This window comes from Oncorhynchus gorbuscha, linkage group LG13 (assembly GCF_021184085.1).
Source record: "Oncorhynchus gorbuscha isolate QuinsamMale2020 ecotype Even-year linkage group LG13, OgorEven_v1.0, whole genome shotgun sequence".
In the NCBI taxonomy this organism is placed as follows: Eukaryota; Metazoa; Chordata; class Actinopteri; order Salmoniformes; family Salmonidae; genus Oncorhynchus; species Oncorhynchus gorbuscha.
In genome coordinates, this window is record NC_060185.1 from 94,665,967 (window position 1) to 94,689,313 (window position 23,347).

Here is a 23,347-nt window from a genome sequence, read left to right on the forward strand (position 1 = left end):
GGTACAGAATGTATACCACCCATTAAAGGTACAGAATGTATACCACCCATTAAAGGTACAGAATGTATACCACCCATTAAAGGTACAGAATGTATACCACCCATTAAAGGTACAGAATGTATACCACCCATTAAAGGTACAGAATGTATACCACCCATTAAAGGTATGCTACAGACTTTAGTGTAATGCCTCTGAGTAAAGATGTGGGGGAATCTTATGGTTAAACACTGATTTCCTGTCCAGATTCAGCATTAGAGTCCGCATTGGCCGCCATCCCTGTGAAACGCTTTCGAACACCTTGAACAGGCCAACGAATTGACGAATTGAGGCTGTTTCAATGGCAAAAGTGGGGGGTGTTCTTAATGTTTTGTACATTCAGTGTATGTCTGGATTGGAGAGCAGGCATGGCATATTGCCCTATTAATAAGATACACGTTGCCAAGTGCAGGAGGGAGAGGTGTCGGGGTGTAATTACAGTGTAATACAAAATGTTCTTTAAATGTTAACCATTTAAGGTGGAATTCAGACTGGAATTTAAGAATGTTAACCATTTAAGGTGGAATTCAGACTGGATTTAATCATGTTAACCATTTAAGGTGGAATTCAGACTGGATTTAATCATGTTAACCATTTAAGGTGGAATTCAGACTGGATTTAATCATGTTAACCATTTAAGGTGGAATTCAGACTGGATTTAATCATGTTAACCATTTAAGGTGGAATTCAGACTGGATTTAATCATGTTAACCATTTAAGGTGGCCTACAGAACATAATCCCCTGAGTACTGATGGGGTAAACCTACAGATAGTTATACAGTGTACCCAGAGACTAGAACTGCACACAGCCTTGTTGTAAAGGACATGTCTCTATAGTTCAGTGTTGATTGGAACAAGGTGTCTGGGTAGAATAACACAACAGGATCGGAATGGTACATAGTAAATAGCAGGATCTGATTGGTACATAGTAAATAGCAGGATCTGATTGGTACATGGTAAATAGCAGGATCTGATTGGTACATAGTAAATAGCAGGATCTGATTGGTACATAGTAAATTGCAGGATCTGATTGGTACATAGTAAATTGCAGGATCTGATTGGTACATGGTAAATAGCAGGATCTGATTGGTACATAGTAAATAGCAGGATCTGAATGGTACGTAGTAAACAGCAGGATCTGATTGGTACATAGTAAACAGCAGGATCTGATTGGTACATAGTAAATATAATGATCTGATTGGTACATAGTAAATAGCAGGATCTGATTGGTACATAGTAAATAGCAGGATCTGATTGGTACATAGTAAATAGAAGGATCTGATTGGTACATAGTAAATAGCAGGATCTGATTGGTACATAGTAAATAACAGGATCTGATTGGTACATAGTAAATAGCAGGATCTGATTGGTACATAGTAAATAGCAGGATCTGATTGGTACATAGTAAATATCAGGATCTGAATGGTACATAGTAAACAGCAGGATCTGATTGGTACATAGTAAACAGCAGGATCTGATTGGTACATAGTAAATATAATGATCTGATTGGTACATAGTAAATAGCAGGATCTGATTGGTACCTAGTAAATAGCAGGATCTGATTGGTACATAGTAAATAGCAGGATCTGATTGGTACATAGTAAATAACATGATCTGATTGGTACATAGTAAATAGCAGGATCTGATTGGTACATAGTAAATAGCAGGATCTGATTGGTACATAGTAAATAACAGGATCTGATTGGTACATAGTAAATAGCAGGATCTGATTGGTACATAGTAAATAGCAGGATCTGATTGGTACATAGTAAATAACAGGATCTGATTGGTACATAGTAAATAGCAGGATCTGATTGGTACATAGTAAATAACAGGATCTGATTGGTACATAGTAAATAGCAAGATCTGATTGGTACATAGTAAATAGCAGAATCTGATTGGTACATAGTAAATAGCAGGATCTGATTGGTACATAGTAAATAGCAGGATCTGATTGGTACATAGTAAATAGCAGGATCTGATTGGTACATAGTAAATAACAGGATCTGATTGGTACATAGTAAATAGCAGGATCTGATTGGTACATAGTAAATAGCAGGCTCAGTGTTCACCTCTTATATGTAAAGTTCTAAGGCTTTTTATTGAGCACCAAAATAGTGGAACGACAACAGTAATGTTTTGATGTGCCTGCCAGTTGTCTTACTGCCTAACAGACATGATTTACACTAAATATCTGTTTCCTCACTAGTTGGTCTCGCTGGTACCAAAACAGTGATTAAACAAATGTTATGTAACATCATTCCTGGTATCAAGTTCAATATTGTCAGTATTGAAATGTAAAACAGACTTGTGTGTGTGTGCTGTCTGTCAAGGTCTCTCATTCGTTTTTATTGTATGTTCTTTACACTCATTTTGGGATTTTTTTTTTTTTTTAAATTGTAAGCTGGGTTGTGTTATGAATGAGGCAGGTAATGACTAATGGCTGAGAATTTCCATGTTGGTAAGGATGAAAACCAAGTTTGATCCCTGGTTTTCTGGGTTTAGCTGTGGCTGTCTATTCCCTGATTTATCCCAAATGGCACCCTATCCCCTATATAGTGCACTACTGTTGATGGGCCCCAATCAAAAGTAGTTCACTATATAGGGAATATGGTGTAATTTGGGATGTAATTCCTGCATCTATAGTGAGACTGAAGCGGAGGTTTAAGGCCTGTTCTTAAATCCAATGTCAAAGAACATTCTGTCCCATTCCATTCAGATGTAAATACTGAGACACATTTCCACCTTCCCTCCCCCTGTTAGACCTGGGTTCAAATTGTAACCAAAATTCTTTAAAATACTTTAGATGTGCTTGATTGAGCTCACCTGGGGAAACTGAACCAATAGAATCATTTCTCTCTAAACAAAACACACAGATGTGCTGACTCTTGTCACGGTGCTGATTTAATCACACAGCAAGACCAAACATATTATACAATAGTATCATAGTACATTTTGACTAGACTAACTTTCTGTTTCGTTCTTTTTCATTAGACCGTATGAGATTGGGGACAAATCAAGCACGTCAAGCAAATCTAAATAAACACACAACAAGATAAACGCAAGACATAAAGTCATCAGTCACTATCAAACATGGAGTAAATTGCAGAGCAACTTCAGGGCACCACACACCAGGAGAGGAACAGGAGAGGTCTCGATCGACACACCGAACTGAGTATAATAATAACTCTTCTGCTTTATACCTCGACAGAACGCAGAAGTTAGTCACATGACATGAGAGCTTTCTCAATTCGTTTTTTTCCCATACACACCCAATGGCCTGCGCCCCAAGTGGCTTCCTATTCCCTATATAGTGCACTACTTTTGCCCGGGTAAAAGGAGAGAATAGGAGACAGAGAATGGGACGCAACCCAATAACATGACTGAGCTGAGCGCTTGAAGACGGCGTTGAGGTTACCTCTTCGCAACCACAACTTCCCCTATCGCTGAGAGGCCAATCAAGAACGCTGACGAAATGTCCTCGCCCCAACCTCAAGGCCTTGCCTTTTTCCTGACTATCTGAACACAGAAACCAAACATCTTCTTGTTTTGATGCGTCTATTTGTTTTTTTCTCTGCCAGAAAAATTTAAAAAAGGTCAGGCATCTGTCAAAATAATACAACCCTGCTGAAAGAGGGTAGACCTCGAGATGTCAGAACTCATATCACATGAAGTGATGCTTAGTAGACTGGCGTTTAATGATTTACTGTAGATGTTTTTCATAACGTCCATAAATTATGCATTTAATCAACAGTAATTAAATGCTTGATAAGTGCAGATACACTGTCCAATACAGTGATCCCTTGTTGAGATAATGAACGGGGAAAAAAAGTCATTCGGAACAAATTAATTGTATAGCTAGACGTAACGCCTAGTCTGTACAGTGTGACCTGGTTTCACCCATAAACAGAGGAGAAACTCTTACCTCCCTCATGTGGCGTGAACAGACACTATCTGGCACAACCTTCTGATTACGAAACCGTGAAACTCCCTCCCTGACAGTTAATGAAAAAACAAGAAGATGTCTCAACCTGTAAACAACATTTGTGAATTCTTCAGTGTTCCAGAGAAGATTGACCTATGACCTCCTTCTGATAGTTTGGAAGAGAACCACAGTATCAAGCGACTGGTTGCATAGTGATGGTTACATTCAGTAAGGAATGTTGATTTTATATTTATCATGACCGGTAAATTGAAACTAAATCCAGGGTGCCTTAATAAGGTATTCTGGGGGGCACTTGCCTCAGGCAGTGATGGGCTGAATCCCAAACGGTACCCTAGTCCCTATTTAGTGCACAACTTTGAACCAGGACTCATAAGGAATCGGGGACCATTTGAGACTCACACACAGTTTCACATAGCATTCGTCAAGTGTAGTTGGTGTGGTTTCCTAGAACCAAGCTGGCATCACCAGAGGCCTAACACCGGCTCTATCTGCCAAGGAGAGGAGCCTCTTTCTGGGAACGTCGGTAAAAGACAAACATATTTGACAATTTGGGTGATTACCGTCAGAAGCACGTGCAGCTTTGTAAGGGCAGTAAATGTATGTCTGCTCTGCCTGCATGGTGATTATTTGCGTGTGAGTTAAACAGCTTCTGGCTTGCCTTGTAAGTTGCCGGAGAAAACGTAGAGACAGACTGCCAACTGCTACTTGAGCCTTTCATTAACAATCAATACAGAAACTGAGGCTACGTCCCAAAATGGCACCCTATTCCCTACATAGTGCACTACTATTAACCAGAGCCTTATGGATCCTGGTAAAAAGTAGTGCACTATATATATTTCATTTATTTATTTATTTAACCTTTATTTAACCAGGAAGGGCTCATTGAGATTAAAATCTCCTTTTCAAGAGCATCCTGGCCAAGATAGGCAGCACCAAGTCATTACAAAAAAATACAGACAGACAACATGAAAAACTACAAGTAATCTAGTAAAAATCATTGAATTCACAAGAGTATAAAACAGCAAATTAAAAACATTGACAGGTCAGGGAATCAGCCTCAAAATCCTTCATCAGTGATTTAAAAACACCAATCGGGACAAGTTCCTTACAAAGTATTTTGTAAGGTGTTCCAAGACGATGGCGCAGAGGACATAAAAGCCCTTTTACCAAATTCAGTTCAGACATTTGGAACAGTTAGCAGGATAAAGTCCAGCGAACGAAGAGAGTACCCACAACATTTCTGAACAATAAAAATGCACAAATAAAATGGTAGTAAACCCAAAAAGGCTTTGTAAATAAAAGTATACCAGTGACTGAGCCTATGAGTGACTAGAGAAGGCCAGCCAACCCTGGTATACAAAGTGCAGTGGTGTGTAAGGGTTTTGCAGTTTAAAAATAAATCTCAAAGTGCCATGGTAAAGAGTGTCAATTGATCTCAAACACTGAGAGGAAGCATTCATATATAAAATATCCCCATAGTCTAGTAAAGGCATAAATGTAGCTGATACTAGCCTCCTTCTGGCATCAAAAGAAAACAGGCCTTATTCCTAAAATAAATCCCAATTTCAGCTTCAATTTTTTGTAAGTTTTTGAATGTGCAATTTAAAAGAGAGGCTGTCATCAATTAAAATTCCAAGATATTTATATGAGATTACAAACTCAATCTCCTTGCCCTGACAGGTAGTAGTAATATGTGAAAGGTTCAGAGGTCTATTTCTTGCATTATAAAACACCATTAGCTTAGTTTTCTCAATATTGAGGATAAGCTTCAATTGACACAAGGTATGTTGAACAGTATAAAAAGCAGTTTACAAGTTCTGGAAAGCTTTTGTAAGAGACGACGCACAACAATAAATAACAGTATCATCAGCATAAATATGAAGTTGTGCATTTTGGATATTTTTGTCTAAATCATTTATATAAATAGTGAATAAGAGAGGACCAGGTACAGAGCCTTGGGGCACACCATTAAAGACAGACAATTTAACAGACATAAGCCCATCAAATTGAGTGCACTGAGTTCTATCAGACAGATAGTTAGCAAACCATGCAACTGCATGCTCCGAAAGACCTACACTCAACAATCTCTGCCTACAGCATGATCAACTGTATCAAAAGCCTTAGAGAGATCAATAAAAAGTGAGACACAGTGCTGTTGTTTTGTCAATGGCTTCAGTGATATCATTTAAAACCTTCATGGCTGCTGTAATTGTGCTATGCTTCTTCCTGAAGCCCGATTGGTACATTGATAAAATAGAGTTAGTAAATAAAAACTATTTTAGCTGTTCACTTACAAGGGTTTCAAGTATTTTCACCAGGGGTGACAGCTTTGAGATTGAACTATAATTATTTAAAATAGTTGGATCTCCGCCTTTTTAAAAGTGGTAGGACAAATGCTGATTTCCAGATCTTTGGAATGTCATTACATTCCAGGGTTAGATTGAACAGAGATGTAAGTGGTTCAGCTATGAAATCAGCTGCCAGATTTAAAAAGCAGGGATCCAAAAGATCAGGACCTGCAGGCTTTCTCTGATCTAAGGATTTCAGGGCTTTATGTACCACCTGCACTGAGAATGATCAGGACCTGCAGGCTTTCTCTGATCTAAGGATTTCAGGGCTTTATGTACCACCTGCACTGAGAATGATCAGGACCTGCAGGCTTTCTCTGATCTAAGGATTTCAGGGCTTTATGTACCACCTGCACTGAGAATGATCAGGACCTGCAGGCTTTCTCTGATCTAAGGATTTCAGGGCTTTATGTACCACCTGCACTGAGAATGGCAAAAAGCTACAAGTTTGACCAGCTCTCACTGGTTCATCCACACAGGGTTGTACAGAGACAGAGGACACTGAATCAAACAGCCTACCAGATGATACAAAGTGCTCAGTGAAACAATTCAGCAATTCAGCATGTACAGCAACAGAGTCCTTCAAAACACATGATGGTAATTCATTAACATTACTGTTACCAGACATAGACGTAATAGCCTTCCAAAACTTTCTAGAGTCATTCAGGTTATCAGTGGTAACAGACATAAAATATTCAGACTTGGCCTTCCTGAGAAGAAAAGAACACTTGTTTCGTAACTGCCCAAAAATAAGCCAATCAGCATCAGAACATGATTTCCTTGCTTTAGCCCAGGCTAGAATACAGTCGTGAATAATACAAGACAGCTCAGATAGTGAATAGGGTGCCATTTGGGATGACAACACAACACAACACAAGCCCCATATACTGAACTCCCTGTTCCCTGTTCCTGCCATAGCGAAGGAAAGATGGCCGACAGAACATAAGGGTCAGTTTGACCTAAAGTAGGTGAACTGGGATGAAGAACAGCCTTAATTTCGTCAGAGCGTGGACCCTACAAGGTGTCGAAAGCAGGGCTTCCTCGGCCCATGTTGACTCCAACGCTTCCCACAGTTGTGTCCAGTTGGCTGGACGTCCTTTTGGTGATGGACCACTATTGTTACACACTGGGAATCGGTTGAGCGTGGAAAAACCCAGCAGCATTGCAGTTCTTGACACAATCCTGTCACCTACTACCATACCCCGTTCAAAGGCACTTACATCTTTTGTCTAATTCACCCTCTGAATGGCGCACGTACACCATCCATGTCTCTATTGTCTCAAGGCCTATTAATATCTATGGAATTGTTTAATAATGGTATACCGTAGATCATTTAGCTATTTGATTTTGAGTTTGAAGAGCACTTGAAGTATCACAAAAATATTTTTGGCCATTACTGCTGTTATCCCATACAAACATATTGAATAACAGATTCACTACGTGGAACAACATGATAGCACTAACAGACAGCCACTCAGTCTATATTCTGTGTGGCCCAGTAACCAGTAAGCGTTAGGTCACAATGTGATGTCTCTGTGTAGCCTGTTAAAACTCCTTCAACAGAAACAACAACAAAAATGAAGTCCCAAATGGCATCCTATTCCAATATTTGGTGCCACCAGAGCTCTGGTCAGAGGTAGTTCCATGTATAGGGTATAGGGTGCCATTTTGGGACACATCCTAACATGACCTTTGGCTGCTGGGAGCAATGGTCAGAGATAAAACAGTAGTTTAGGCTCACTTGCGTTTTGGCCCAGAGAAAATTAGAGGCAGCTAGAGATGACGCAACAAGGATTAGTCTTGAACTACAACATGGAGCCTGATGTCACCATCTGAACTACAACATGGAGCCTGATGTCACTATCTGAACTACAACATGGAGCCTGATGTCACTATCTGAACTACAACATGGAGCCTGATGTCACAATCTGAACTACAACATGGAGCCTGATGTCACTGTCTGAACTACAACATGGAGCCTGATGTCACTATCTGAACTACAACATGGAGCCTGATGGCCAATTATGGTCTTTAATGCAGGGCCGACAGACAAGTTCCTTACTTTTTCCCCCTTCCACGTTCCTCTTACCCTTTGCGGTAATGCTGTGATTAGTCGGTTGTAATTTTGGGTAGAGCAGACATTTCCATATATTTTTGTTAGCTGCATTTGTGTCAAAGAAAATACCTTTTAAAATATTACAATTTTATTTTTTACCAGTTATACTATTAGAATTTAACCATAATATTTGTTGTATTTTTTGTTGTTGTGTCTTTTCTGGTGTATTAAACTGAAATTGCAAGCAATTTTCTATGGCTTGTTTTAAAAATAGCAATATGTTGGAGATTATTTAATTTTCAAATAACCGATGTTATTTGATACCCCCTATACCCTTCTCTCGATAAATGTGTGAATTGGACCATTTTTCTGTCCTGTTAAGCATTAAAAATGTAAGGAGTACTTTTGCCTGCCAGGGAGAATGTACAGAGTAAAAAGTACATTATTTTCTTTAAAAATGTAGTGGAGTAAAAGTTGTTAAAAATACAAATAGTAAAATACATATACCGCAAAAAACAACTTAAGTAGTACTTTTAAGTATTTTCCACCACTGCCCCAAGGAAGAATATATATTTTTTTGTTAAATATATATATATATATTTGTTTTTGACTTAGATATGACCACTTAGATATGGTCATTTTTCACGTGCTTGGGAATTACGTACTAAAGCATTTCTGAAAATTCTATAGCAATGAGTAGGAAAGTGGCCATTTGGACAATTAATATACACTGCAATAAATAAAGGGGAATAAAAACATGCCTTGTCCGGGACTGGAGTCTACACAGACCGGTGCACTATGGCCAGTCCGGGACCGGAGTCTACACAGACCGGTGCACTATGGCCAGTCCGGGACCGGAGTCTACACAGACCGGTGCACTATGGCCAATCAGAGCTACAGTAGAACCTTTATACAAACAAGTCATTTGCCACACGGTCCTGCCATCATTCACTTTGAACTGGAATGTGTTGTCGTGTCTTTGGCATCATTAAAGGTGAAGACTGTTATTTTATCAGATTAATTCTCTGTAATTATTATTACGTGATTCAACTAATCATTTAATTAACAAGGACGTCGGGGCACCACGGAAAAACTTCGGATTACAAAGTTATATTTTTCGGAATATAACTCTTCAAGGTATTTGAATATCTGATCAACTAGTCTTTTATTAATGAATTATTCTTTACCTCACGTCAGTCTCATCTGAACGTCGTAAATTGTTGGTTATCTGCACGAACCCAGCCTTTACTACAAATCATCCGTAAACACCAATTGGCTTACTGATTTATTTACCAACTAACTAAATAATCACAGAAATACATAAACAAACAGTATATGTTATTAACAACGATAAGGAAGATACCCTAGTGGGCTAAACCGATATGACGGCTTGGTGGACAAAGGGAAGGGGGTGTGGCCTGAGAAAGAGCGGGAAAGACTAAATGGATTCATTACACAGTCTATAATTATATACATTGAAATGCTAATCCTTCGCACGTGAACTGCCACTCATTTGAGAATAATTGCAAGTACATACAGTATTATAAGTTGAAACGTCTTTCCTACCCTACCGGCTACCGATGTCATTCTGCTGTGAGCTGCTCCATGCGACAACCAGCTGAGAGCTGAACACTCTTGCTGCGTCCCAATAATATTCCACTGAAACTAGGCTCCATGTGTGGCACGTATGTGAATATAATTAATGTGCTTTGCGATTGTGTAGGCTACTTTGTTCATGATTTCTTTACATTACTACTTTTTGTATTTTTATGATTGGGACCAATATGTCCGAGTTTATGGACTGCTGATCCTTTAATATCGTGCATGCTTTCTTTATTGCACTACATCATTGATAAATTGTATACGTACACTACACTCAGGAAGAAATTAAGAGTCCTCACTATATCCGACACAAGACCGAGACACTCGATATGTAGTCTCCAGTACTACAACACTGCTGCAGACGATTTAGGGAGAAGAACGATTTTCAGGATGTCTCATGGTCTGACAAACACAGTTCTAACTCTGTCACCTTCTACCACAGATGTCTCATGGTCTGACAAACACAGTTCTAACTCTGTCACCTTCTACTACAGATGTCTCATGGTCTGACAAACACAGTTCTAACTCTGTCACCTTCTACCACAGATGTCTCATGGTCTGACAAACACAGTTCTAACTCTGTCACCTTCTACCACAGATGTCTCATGGTCTGACAAACACAGTTCTAACTCTGTCACCTGCTACCACAGATGTCTCATGGTCTGACAAACACAGTTCTAACTCTGTCACCTTCTACCACAGATGTCTCATGGTCTGACAAACACAGTTCTAACTCTGTCACCTACCACAGATGTCTCATGGTCTGACAAACACAGTTCTAACTCTGTCACCTTCTACCACAGATGTCTCATGGTCTGACAAACACAGTTCTAACTCTGTCACCTTCTACCACATATGTCTCATGGTCTGACAAACACAGTTCTAACTCTGTCACCTTCTACCACAGATGTCTCATGGTCTGACAAACACAGTTCTAACTCTGCACCTTCTACCACAGATGTCTCATGGTCTGACAAACACAGTTCTAACTCTGTCACCTTCTACCACAGATGTCTCATGGTCTGACAAACACAGTTCTAACTCTGTCACCTTCTACCACAGATGTCTCATGGTCTGACAAACACAGTTCTAACTCTGTCACCTTCTACCACAGATGTCTCATGGTCTGACAAACACAGTTCTAACTCTGTCACCTTCTACCACAGATGTCTCATGGTCTGACAAACACAGTTCTAACTCTGTCACCTTCTACCACAGATGTCTCATGGTCTGACAAACACAGTTCTAACTCTGTCACCTTCTACCACAGATGTCTCATGGTCTGACAAACACAGTTCTAACTCTGTCACCTTCTACCACATATGTCTCATGGTCTGACAAACACAGTTCTAACTCTGTCACCTTCTACCACAGATGTCTCATGGTCTGACAAACACAGTTCTAACTCTGCCACCTTCTACCACAGATGTCTCATGGTCTGACAAACACAGTTCTAACTCTGTCACCTTCTACCACAGATGTCTCATGGTCTGACAAACACAGTTCTAACTCTGTCACCTTCTACCACAGATGTCTCATGGTCTGACAAACACAGTTCTAACTCTGTCACCTTCTACCACATATGTCTCATGGTCTGACAAACACAGTTCTAACTCTGTCACCTTCTACCACAGATGTCTCATGGTCTGACAAACACAGTTCTAACTCTGTCACCTTCTACCACAGATGTCTCATGGTCTGACAAACACAGTTCTAACTCTGTCACCTTCTACCACAGATGTCTCATGGTCTGACAAACACAGTTCTAACTCTGTCACCTTCTACCACAGATGTCTCATGGTCTGACAAACACAGTTCTAACTCTGTCACCTTCTACCACAGATGTCTCATGGTCTGACAAACACAGTTCTAACTCTGTCACCTTCTACCACAGATGTCTCATGGTCTGACAAACACAGTTCTAACTCTGTCACCTTCTACCACAGATGTCTCATGGTCTGACAAACACAGTTCTAACTCTGTCACCTTCTACTACAGATGTCTCATGGTCTGACAAACACAGTTCTAACTCTGTCACCTTCTACCACAGATGTCTCATGGTCTGACAAACACAGTTCTAACTCTGTCACCTTCTACCACAGATGTCTCATGGTCTGACAAACATAGTTCTAACTCTGTCACCTACCACAGATGCGAAAGTGCGACATCGGCGATGCGGTGAATTGAGACGTATCCAGGGCAAAAACAAAACACAGATATCTTTAGCTTAAACTGACAGATAGTTTTATTATGCTAATTAGATTTTCGCAGGGGAGCTGACATTGACTCTAGTTAATAAAAGGTAGGCCTCTGACATACTCTCTCATAGCCACTCAAGTTGAGGAAACCACATGTTTGATATCATTCCATTGTCTCCATTCCAGGCATTACCCACTGGGGTGGAGGAATTGATTATAGCAGCCTGTGGCCTTAGTCCGTCCGTAAAACAGGCCCGTCCGTCCGTCAAACAGGTAGGCCCACCTCTTATGTCTTAGGTAGGGAAGAAGTAGGCTCTTAACGACCTCTTGTCATTAGTAAAGTATAAATTAAAATGAATAAATTATGCCTACTAGAAACTTGCCAACTTTGAGCACCATGAGTTTTCCATTTCTGATTATTTAATTTACCTTTATTTAACTAGGCAAGTCAAATGCGTCAAATGTCAAAAAGTCAAATGTGCCACAGGGTTCAATTCTTGGACCGACTCTCTTCTCTGTATACATCAATGAGGTCGATCTTGCTGCTGGTGGTGAGTCTCTGATCCACCTCTACGCAGACGACACCATTCTGTATACTTCTGGCCCTTCTTTGGACACTGTGTTAACAACCCTCCAGGCAAGCTTCAATGCCATACAACTCTCCTTCCGTGGCTTCCAATTGCTCTTAAATACAAGTAAAACTAAATGCATGCTCTTCAACCGATCGCTACCTGCACCTACCCGCCTGTCCAACATCACTACTCTGGACGGCTCTGACTTAGAATACGTGGACAACTACAAATACTTAGGTGTCTGGTTAGACTGTAAACTCTCCTTCCAGACACATATCAAACATCTCCAATCCAAAGTTAAATCTAGAATTGGCTTCCTATTTCACAACAAAGCATCCTTCACTCATGCTGCCAAACATACCCTTGTAAAACTGACCATCCTACCAATCCTCGACTTTGGCGATGTCATTTACAAAATAGCCTCCAATACCCTACTCAACAAATTGGATGCAGTCTATCACAGTGCAATCTGTTTTGTCACCAAAGCCCCATATACTACCCACCATTGCGACCTGTACGCTCTCGTTGGCTGGCCCTCGCTTCATACTCGTCGCCAAACCCACTGGCTCCATGTCATCTACAAGACCCTGCTAGGTAATGTCCCCCCTTATCTCAGCTCGCTGGTCACCATAGCATCTCCCACCTGTAGCACACGCTCCAGCAGGTATATATCTCTAGTCACCCCCAAAACCAATTATTTATTTGGCCGCCTCTCCTTCCAGTTCTCTGCTGCCAATGACTGGAACGAACTACAAAAATCTCTGAAACTGGAAACACTTATCTCCCTCACTAGCTTTAAGCACCAACTGTCAGAGCAGCTCACAGATTACTGCACCTGTACATAGCCCACCTATAATTTAGCCCAAACAACTACCTCTTTCCCAACTGTATTTAATTTATTTATTTATTTTGCTCCTTTGCACCCCATTATTTTTATTTCTACTTTGCACATTCTTCCATTGCAAAACTACCATTCCAGTGTTTTACTTGCTATATTGTATTTACTTTGCCACCATGGCCTTTTTTTGCCTTTACCTTCCTTCTCACCTCATTTGCTCACATTGTATATAGACTTGTTTATACTGTATTATTGACTGTATGTTTGTTTTACTCCATGTGTAACTCTGTGTCGTTGTATCTGTCGAACTGCTTTGCTTTATCTTGGCCAGGTCGCAATTGTAAATAAGAACTTGTTCTCAACTTGCCTACCTGGTTAAATAAAGGTGAAATAAATAAATAAAAAATAAGAACAAATTCTTATTTTCAATGACAGCCTAGGAACAGTAGGTTAACTGCCTGTTCAGGGGCAGATCGACAGATTTGTACCTTGTCAGCTCAGGGGTTTGAACTTGCAACCTTCTGGTGACTAGTCCATCACTCTAACCACTAGCCTACCCTGCCGCCTCCACACTCTAACCACTAGGCTACCCTGCCGGCTCTACACTCTAACCACTAGCCTACCCTGCCGCCTCCACACTCTAACCACTAGGCTACCCTGTCGCCTCTACTCTCTAACCACTAGGCTACCCTGCCGCCTCTATACTCTAACCACTAGGCTACCCTGCCGCCTCTACACTCTAACCACTAGGCTACCCCGATTGAATGTGCTGTGGCTGCTGCTTCAAGTTTCAGCACCACAATGTAAGTTTCTCGAATCTGTCTTGTTGTGAGATCAATGACTCTGATAAACACATCATGGGCAAGAAACATATTGTTTTTAATCAAATCTATTATAGTAGTAGCAGAGCTATAACAATTGACCTCCGGTCCTCCTCAAACTGAACAAAATCTTTTCTGAAAGAAACCTCCCCGCTGAACTGCTGTCGACAGCAGCGAACAAAACAAAACGTTTTGATCAGCAGAAGCAGTGCAGGCTGGGGCTGGAATATCCTTTGCAGCCTAGTTGTTTTTACACCATCCCAGCAGCTATCTTAGAAATATTACTTTGCTCTGTGCTTCTCCGTGCACTTTATAGACTACAGTGGAAACTATTCAGACCTCTTGACTTTTTCCACATTTTGTTACTTTACAGCCTTATTCTAATATTGATTAATGAAATGTTTTTTTTCCTCATCAATCTACACACAATATCCCATAATGAATAAGCGAAAGCAAGATTTTAGAGGACTCTCAGACCATGAGAAACAAGATTCTCTGGTCTGATGAAACCAAGATTATACTCGTTGGCCTGAATGACAAGTGTCACGTCTGGAGGAAACCTGGCACCCTCCCTACGTGGTGGCAGCATCGTGCTGTGGGAATGTTTTTCAGCGGCAGGGACTGGGAGACTAGTCACGTAGGTGGGAAAGATGAACTATTTCATAATTTTAAGAATATAAGGCTGCAACGTAACAAAATGTGGAAAAGGTCAATACTTTCTGAATGCACTGTATAACCTCTAGGCTATGAATCACTTGATTGAGACCACACTGTATAACCTCTAGGCTATGAATCACTTGATTGAGACCACACTGTATAACCTCTAGGCTATGAATCACTTGATTGAGACCACACTGTTTAACCTCTAGGCTATGAATCACTTGATTGAGACCACACTGTATAACCTCTAGGCTATGAATCACTTGATTGAGACCCCACTGTATAACCTCTAGGCTATGAATCACTTGATTGAGACCACATTGTATAACCTCTAGGCTATGAATCACTTGATTGAGACCACACTGTATAACCTCTAGGCTATGAATCACTTGATTGAGACCACACTGTATAACCTCTAGGCTATGAATCACTTGGTTGAGACCACATTGTATAACCTCTAGGCTACGAATCACTTGATTGAGACCACACTGTATAACCTCTAGGCTATGAATCACTTGATTGAGACCACACTGTATAACCTCTAGGCTATGAATCACTTGATTGAGACCACACTGTTTAACCTCTAGGCTATGAATCACTTGATTGAGACCACACTGTATAACCTCTAGGCTATGAATCACTTGATTGAGACCACACTGTATAACCTCTAGGCTACGAATCACTTGATTGAGACCACACTGTATAACCTCTAGGCTATGAATCACTTGATTGAGACCACACTGTATAACCTCTAGGCTACGAATCACTTGATTGAGACCACACTGTATAACCTCTAGGCTATGAATCACTTGATTGAGACCACACTGTATAACCTCTAGGCTATGAATCACTTGATTGAGACCACACTGTATAACCTCTAGGCTATGAATCACTTGATTGAGACCACACTGTATAACCTCTAGGCTATGAATCACTTGATTGAGACCACACACACTGTATAACCTCTAGGCGTAATTGATATTATGCGTCCAAGGGAGAATCAGAGATGAGGGGCGACATTGGGCGCACATCGATATACAGCATAATAAGAAACTCATTCTAAAAAAACACTGAGAAATATAGACATGTCATCAAATACAAAGTACATGACCCTCCCGTGCACGAGATAAAAAATAAAATAAATAAATGACTAAACCCTCTCCTTGACTGAAATGTTTAAAGCATGACCCTCCCCCATTTTCTTACAGACAACCATTCTGCAAACTTCGGGGTCCCTCACAGTTCACTCCTTTTGACTTTGACATACTTATGCAAACCGGTTTGACAGGGTGGAGGGAGGACAGGGAGACAGGGTGGAGGGAGGACAGTATGACAGGGTGGAGGGAGGACAGTAAGACAGGGTGGAGGGAGGACAGTAAGACAGGGTGGAGGGAGGACAGTATGACAGGGTGGAGGGAGGACAGTGAGACAGGGTGGAGGGAGGACAGTGAGACAGGGTGGAGGGAGGACAGTGAGACAGGGTGGAGGGAGGACAGTGAGACAGGGTGGAGGGAGGACAGTAAGACAGGGTGGAGGGAGGACAGTAAGACAGGGTGGAGGGAGGACAGTAAGACAGGGTGGAGGGAGGACAGTATGACAGGGTGGAGGGAGGACAGTGAGACAGGGTGGAGGGAGGACAGTGAGACAGGGTGGAGGGAGGACAGTGAGACAGGGTGGAGGGAGGACAGTATGACAGGGTGGAGGGAGGACAGTGAGACAGGGTGGAGGGAGGACAGTAAGACAGGGTGGAGGTAGGACAGTATGACAGGGTGGAGGGAGGACAGTAAGACAGGGTGGAGGGAGGACAGTAAGACAGGGTGGAGGGAGGACAGTGAGACAGGGTGGAGGGAGGACAGTAAGACAGGGTGGAGGGAGGACAGTAAGACAGGGTGGAGGGAGGACAGTGAGACAGGGTGGAGGGAGGACAGTGAGACAGGGTGGAGGGAGGACAGTAAGACAGGGTGGAGGGAGGACAGTAAGACAGGGTGGAGGGAGGACAGTAAGACAGGGTGGAGGGAGGACAGTGAGACAGGGTGGAGGGAGGACAGTAAGACAGGGTGGAGGGAGGACAGTAAGACAGGGTGGAGGGAGGACAGTGAGACAGGGTGGAGGGAGGACAGTGAGACAGGGTGGAGGGAGGACAGTAAGACAGGGTGGAGGGAGGACAGTGAGACAGGGTGGAGGGAGGACAGTGAGACAGGGTGGAGGGAGGACAGTAAGACAGGGTGGAGGGAGGACAGTGAGACAGGGTGGAGGGAGGACAGTAAGACAGGGTGGAGGGAGGACAGTAAGACAGGGTGGAGGGAGGACAGTAAGACAGGGTGGAGGGGAATGTTCTTTTTTTTTCTGTTCCCCTCAATAGAGAAAATCTCTCCAAGTAAACCTGCTGAGTGAGGAAGAAGAAGTGTCCTGACCTCGTCAACACTGGAAACTGGCACACCGTAACTTCGTCCCAAATGGCACCCTATTCCCCTTTTAGTCCTCCAGGGGGAAAAGTAGTGCACTATAAAGGACATAGGGTCCCGCATGGGACTCACACCCACTGTGTTGTCGTGAAGCCAGAGACTGTAGCTGGCATCGTGCCCGGGTTGCTTGTCTTGCGTGCCACCACGGTTAGCCTGATTTGCATCTGGAACACTGGCTGAGTCAAGCGTACAGTGCGAGTTCACAAGTTTACATGGTGTCTTGGTGCTAGCCCCGCCCTTTGTCTGGCTCCGCTACAGGTGGCTGGTGACACCTTAGTTGGGGAAGACGAGCTTGTTGTAATGGCTGGAGCGGAATTAGTGGAATGATATCCAATACATCAAACACCTGGGTTCCAGGTGTTTGATGCCATTCCATTTCGTCCGTTCCAGACATTATTATGAGTCGTCCTCCCCTCAGCAGCCTCCACTGGTCACCGCGTCATTGTGTCTCTCTCTCCCAAACTACATTAAGATCATAAAGTTGTGGAAATTAACTGAACACTAATTTAGAAACATCTCTCTCTCTCTCTCTCTCCCCCCTCTCTCTTTCTCTGCCTCTCTCCCTCTATCTCTGCCTCTCTCTCTCTCTCTCTCTCTCTCTCTCTCTCTCTCTCTCTCTCTCTCTCTCTGCTCTCCTCTCTCTCTCTCTCTCTCTCTCTCCTCTCTCCTCTCTCTCTCTCTCTCTCTCTCTCTCTCTCTCTCTCTCTCTCTCTCTCTCTCTCTCTCTCTCTCTCTCTCTCTCTCTGCCTCTCTTTCTCTGCCTCTCTCTCTCTCTGTGCCTCTCTCTCTATTTGACTATGATCTGTTTTTATCAAAGTAAGAAAGAAATACATTGGAGTCTAATAATAAATGAAAACAGCTGATTATGGTGATGTTGACTGAGTTTGCTATGTTAGGGATTTCTAGCAGGAGTAGGACGTCATGGAAAGGGAGTCTCCAGGAGGGACATGAGACAGGGTGGAGGGAGGACAGTGAGACAGGGTGGAGGGAGGACAGTGAGACAGGGTGGAGGGAGGACAGTAAGACAGGGTGGAGGGAGGACAGGACAGGGTGGAGGGACAGGGACAGGGTGGAGGGAGGACAGTGAGACAGGGTGGAGGGAGGACAGTGAGACAGGGTGGAGGGAGGACAGTGAGACAGGGTGGAGGGAGGACAGTGAGACAGGGTGGAGGGAGGACAGTGAGACAGGGTGGAGGGAGGACAGTGAGACAGGGTGGAGGGAGGACAGTGAGACAGGGTGGAGGGAGGACAGTGAGACAGGGTGGAGGGAGGACAGTATGACAGGGTGGAGGGAGGACAGGGAGACAGGGTGGAGGGAGGACAGTGAGACAGGGTGGAGGGAGGACAGTGAGACAGGGTGGAGGGAGGACAGTGAGACAGGGTGGAGGGAGGACAGGGAGACAGGGTGGAGGGAGGACAGGGAGACAGGGTGGAGGGAGGACAGTGAGACAGGGTGGAGGGAGGACAGGGAGACAGGGTGGAGGGAGGACAGTGAGACAGGGTGGAGGGAGAGGAGGAAATCCCTTACACTGTAAGGAATAAGTCCCAGCCTCCTGCATGGTTTAGGCCACTGTAAGGAATAAGTCCCAGCCTCCTGGTTTAGGCCTCTGTAATGAATAAGTCTCAGCCTCCTGGTTTAGGCCACTGTAAGGAATAAGTCCCAGCCTCCTGCATGGTTTAGGCCTCTGTAAGGAATAAGTCCCAGCCTCCTGGTTTAGGCCACTGTAAGGAATAAGTCTCAGCCTCCTGGTTTAGGCCACTGTAATGAATAAGTCCCAGCCTCCTGCATGGTTTAGGCCACTGTAAGGAATAAGTCCCAGCCTCCTGGTTTAGGCCTCTGTAAGGAATAAGTCCCAGCCTCTTGCATGGTTTAGGCCACTGTAAGGAATAAGTCCCAGCCTCCTGGTTTAGGCCTCTGTAATGAATAAGTCTCAGCCTCCTGGTTTAGGCCACTGTAAGGAATAAGTCCCAGCCTCCTGGTTTAGGCCACTGTAAGGAATAAGTCCCAGCCTCCTGGTTTAGGCCACTGTAATGAATAAGTCCCAGCCTCCTGCATGGTTTAGGCCTCTGTAAGGAATAAGTCCCAGCCTCCTGGTTTAGGCCACTGTAAGGAATAAGTCTCAGCCTCCTGGTTTAGGCCACTGTAATGAATAAGTCCCAGCCTCCTGCATGGTTTAGGCCACTGTAAGGAATAAGTCCCAGCCTCCTGGTTTAGGCCTCTGTAAGGAATAAGTCTCAGCCTCCTGGTTTAGGCCACTGTAAGGAATAAGTCTCAGCCTCCTGGTTTAGGCCTCTGTAAGGAATAAGTCTCAGCCTCCTGGATGGTTTAGGGTTAGGGGAGTAGTGTTGTCTGTCACACAATGCTGTGAACACTGAGGCTGTCCTAACACTGAGGCTGTCCTAACACTGAGGCTGTCCTAACATTGAGGCTGTCCTAACACTGAGGCTGTCCTAACACTGAGGCTGTCCTAACACTGAGGCTGTCCTAACAATTTAACAAATGTGGTTACTTCACTTCTAGCACATATTATTTTGCGTGCAAATGTGCAAATGTGCAATCATACCAATCGGAGCAAGTCGTTCTTAATAAACCGTTGAGGGACTAAAAACAGTGTTTATACGTCACTGGATGCAGACTCTTACGTAACGTTTCCTTGTCTGGTGTGAACAAAACTTTGTTTGTTTTTGGATGCCAGCAGTTGTTGAGGCAGCATTAAAAAACATTACTGTGTTCCAAATAGCACCCTATTCTCTAGTTAGTGCACTCCTTTTGACCAGGGCCCTATCCCTAGGGACATAGTAAATAGGGAATAGGGTGCCATTTGAGATGCATGAATAGTGTCCAGATCATAATCAAGCTGTGCCCTCGTGTTGTTGTGACGTTCTGGCTTTGCATTGTTGACTTCTGGAAAAAAAAGAACGTTTTTAACAGGGACATTACACATGACCTTCTGCGTTGAGGTCAGTACGTTCAGTAGATAAGACGCTGTCTACAGCACATTACACACACACACACACAACACACGCACACACACACACTCGCTGACGCACACACACACACACATATACCATACAGCCTAGTGCAAATCCGTCCTATATCAAGATCTCTCTGCCTTGCAACACAACCCCCTCATCACGCTTCTCTTGTCCTCAGAAGACGTATAACGCCCCCAATCATCATCATCATCTTCCACACCAGACCAGTGTCCTCTTCACTCAACATATTAGGAATCAAAACAGTAAAAGCTATGTCAGGACAGAACATTCAGCACTTTTAAGCTACAACAGAGTGTGTTGAAATGCAATTCCTTACTTTTTTAAATGCCTGTGCTAGGGCAACGGTACATTGCTAATTGTGACAAACTCTCTTACAAGGACACTTTTGGATCAAAACAATAACGGGTATGTCAGGAGATTTAACATCTTCATTGAATTACAGAATCTCTGATAGGAGAGAACATAATATTGCTGTAGTTAGGACAATGAGCCTTCTACCGACCTAACTCACCCTACTATGGTGTACTTCCGGGTTATAAAAATATACGTATGAACGTCTGCTAAAGCCAGACCAATGGCACATGATCATAAACAACACTTCTGCTTACAATATCTCTGTGGCTTTATAAGAACACCACAGCCCCTACCTACCCTTGGGATCTCATCAGGTCACTGTAGTGTATGTTAGTGAATGATAACACAGGGGCAGCCGAGTCAGAAGTTCCACTGTTACCCAGGGTTCTTTGAGGTGAAGCTGGCTGCTGTACTGTTCCAATGTCCTGTTTCGTGTTCTAGAACATTGACCGTGTGTTATATAATCACCGTGTCTATAGACAGATATTTGGTGTTCACCTCTAAAATAGAAGATGGTCAAGGATCTTAAAAAGGGGGTCAATTGAGATTTAAAAAAATGTGTGATCCAAATGTTTAACCCTTGTGTGGTGTTCAGCTCTGTGGGAGTTTTCAAGGCCTGGGGTTAAATATGGCCAACTGCTCTTTGACACTGTCAAACTTCCAACTGTCAAACATCTCTCACTGTTAGACATCTCTCACTGTCAAACATCTCTCACTGTCAAACTTCTCTCACTGTCAAACTTCCAACTGTCAAACATCTCTCACTGTCAAACATCTCTCACTGTGTAACTTCCAATTGTCAAACATCTCTCACTGTCAAACATCTCTCACTGTCAAACATCTCTCACTTTCAAACATCTCTCACTGTGTAACTTCCAACTGTCAAACATCTCTCACTGTCAAACATCTCTCACTGTGTAACTTCCAATTGTCAAACATCTCTCACTGTCAAACATCTCTCACTGTCAAACATCTCTCACTGTGTAACTTCCAATTGTCAAACATCTCTCACTGTCAAACATCTCTCACTGTCAAACATCTCTCACTGTCAAACATCTCTCACTGTGTAACTTCCAACTGTCACGCATCTCTCACTGTCAAACATCTCTCACTGTCAAACTTCCAACTGTCAAACATCTCTCACTGTCAAACATCTCTCACTGTCAAACTTCCAACTGTTAAACATCTCTCACTGTCAAACATTTCTCACTGTCAAACATCTCTCACTGTCAAACATCTTTCACTATCAAACATCTCTCACTGTCAAACATCTCTCACTGTCAAACATCTCTGTCAAACTTCCAACTATCAAACATCTCTCACTGTCAAACATCTCTCACTGTCAAACATCTCTCACTGTCAATCTTCCAACTGTCAAACATCTCTCACTGTCAAACATCTCTCACTGTCAAAATTCCCACTGTTAAACATCTCTAACTGTCAAACATCTCTCACTGTCAAACTTCCCACTGTCAAACATCTCTAACTGTCAAACTTCCCACTGTCAAACATCTCTCACTGTCTGTTCAATTAAACCAGAAAATGAACTGGTCAAAACCTCTATCCCATTCCCATTTTCTTACAATTATACTTTTTAGAAAATATTACTTATACAAATCAGGAACTTCATAAACACTCATGTGGTTACTGTGAACTTCCTCTACAATGGCCATGGTGTAGTCAGTCCTTAAGGCTTCCTGTCACAGGACAACAGAGATGTTAGTGGTGTGGGGGCTGTGCTTTGGCAAAGTGGGTGGGGTTATATCCTTCCTGTTTGGCCCTGTCCGGGGGTGTCCTCGGATGGGGCCACAGTGTCTCCTGACCCCTCCTGTCTCAGCCTCCAGTATTTATGCTGCAGTAGTTTATGTGTCGGGGGGCTAGGGTCAGTTTGTTTATCTGGAGTACTTCTCCTGTCCTATTCAGGTGTCCTGTGTGAATCTAAGTGTGCGTTCTTTAATTCTCTCCTTCTCTCTTTCTTTCTCTCTCTCAGAGGACCTGAGCCCTAGGACCATGCCCCAGGACTACCTGACTTGATGACTCCTTGCTGTCCCCAGTCCACCTGGCCATGCTGCTGCTCCAGTTTCAACTGGCCTGGGCCCTAGGACCATGTCCCAGGACTACCTGACATGAGGACTCCTTGCTGTCCCCAGTCCACCTGGCCATGCTCCTGCTCCAGTTTCAACTATTCTGCCTTACTATTATTCAACCATGCTGGTCATTTATGAACATTTGAACATCTTGGCCACGTTCTGTTATAATCTCCACCCGGCACAGCCAGAAGAGGACTGGCCACCCCACATATGCTCTCTCTAATTCTCTCTTTCTTTCTCTCTCTCGGAGGACCTGAGCCCTAGGACCGTGCCCCAGGACTACCTGACATGATGGCTCCTTGCTGTCCCCAGTCCACCTGACTGTGCTGCTGCTCCAGTTTCAACTGTTCTGCCTTATTATTAT

General features: G+C 43.0%; 1 long non-coding RNA gene across 1 annotated transcript in view; it reads left to right on the forward strand.

Annotated features, from left to right (window-relative positions):
• The window catches only part of LOC123994203, a 33,294-nt gene extending 10,356 nt beyond the window's left edge, over positions 1–22,938 (forward strand). The window contains exons 2-3 of the long non-coding RNA XR_006831597.1: positions 12,373–12,459; positions 22,886–22,938. This is a non-coding gene — a long non-coding RNA (uncharacterized LOC123994203). The remainder of the gene's footprint in view (positions 1–12,372; positions 12,460–22,885) is intronic.
• Positions 22,939–23,347: the final 409 nt, after the last annotated feature.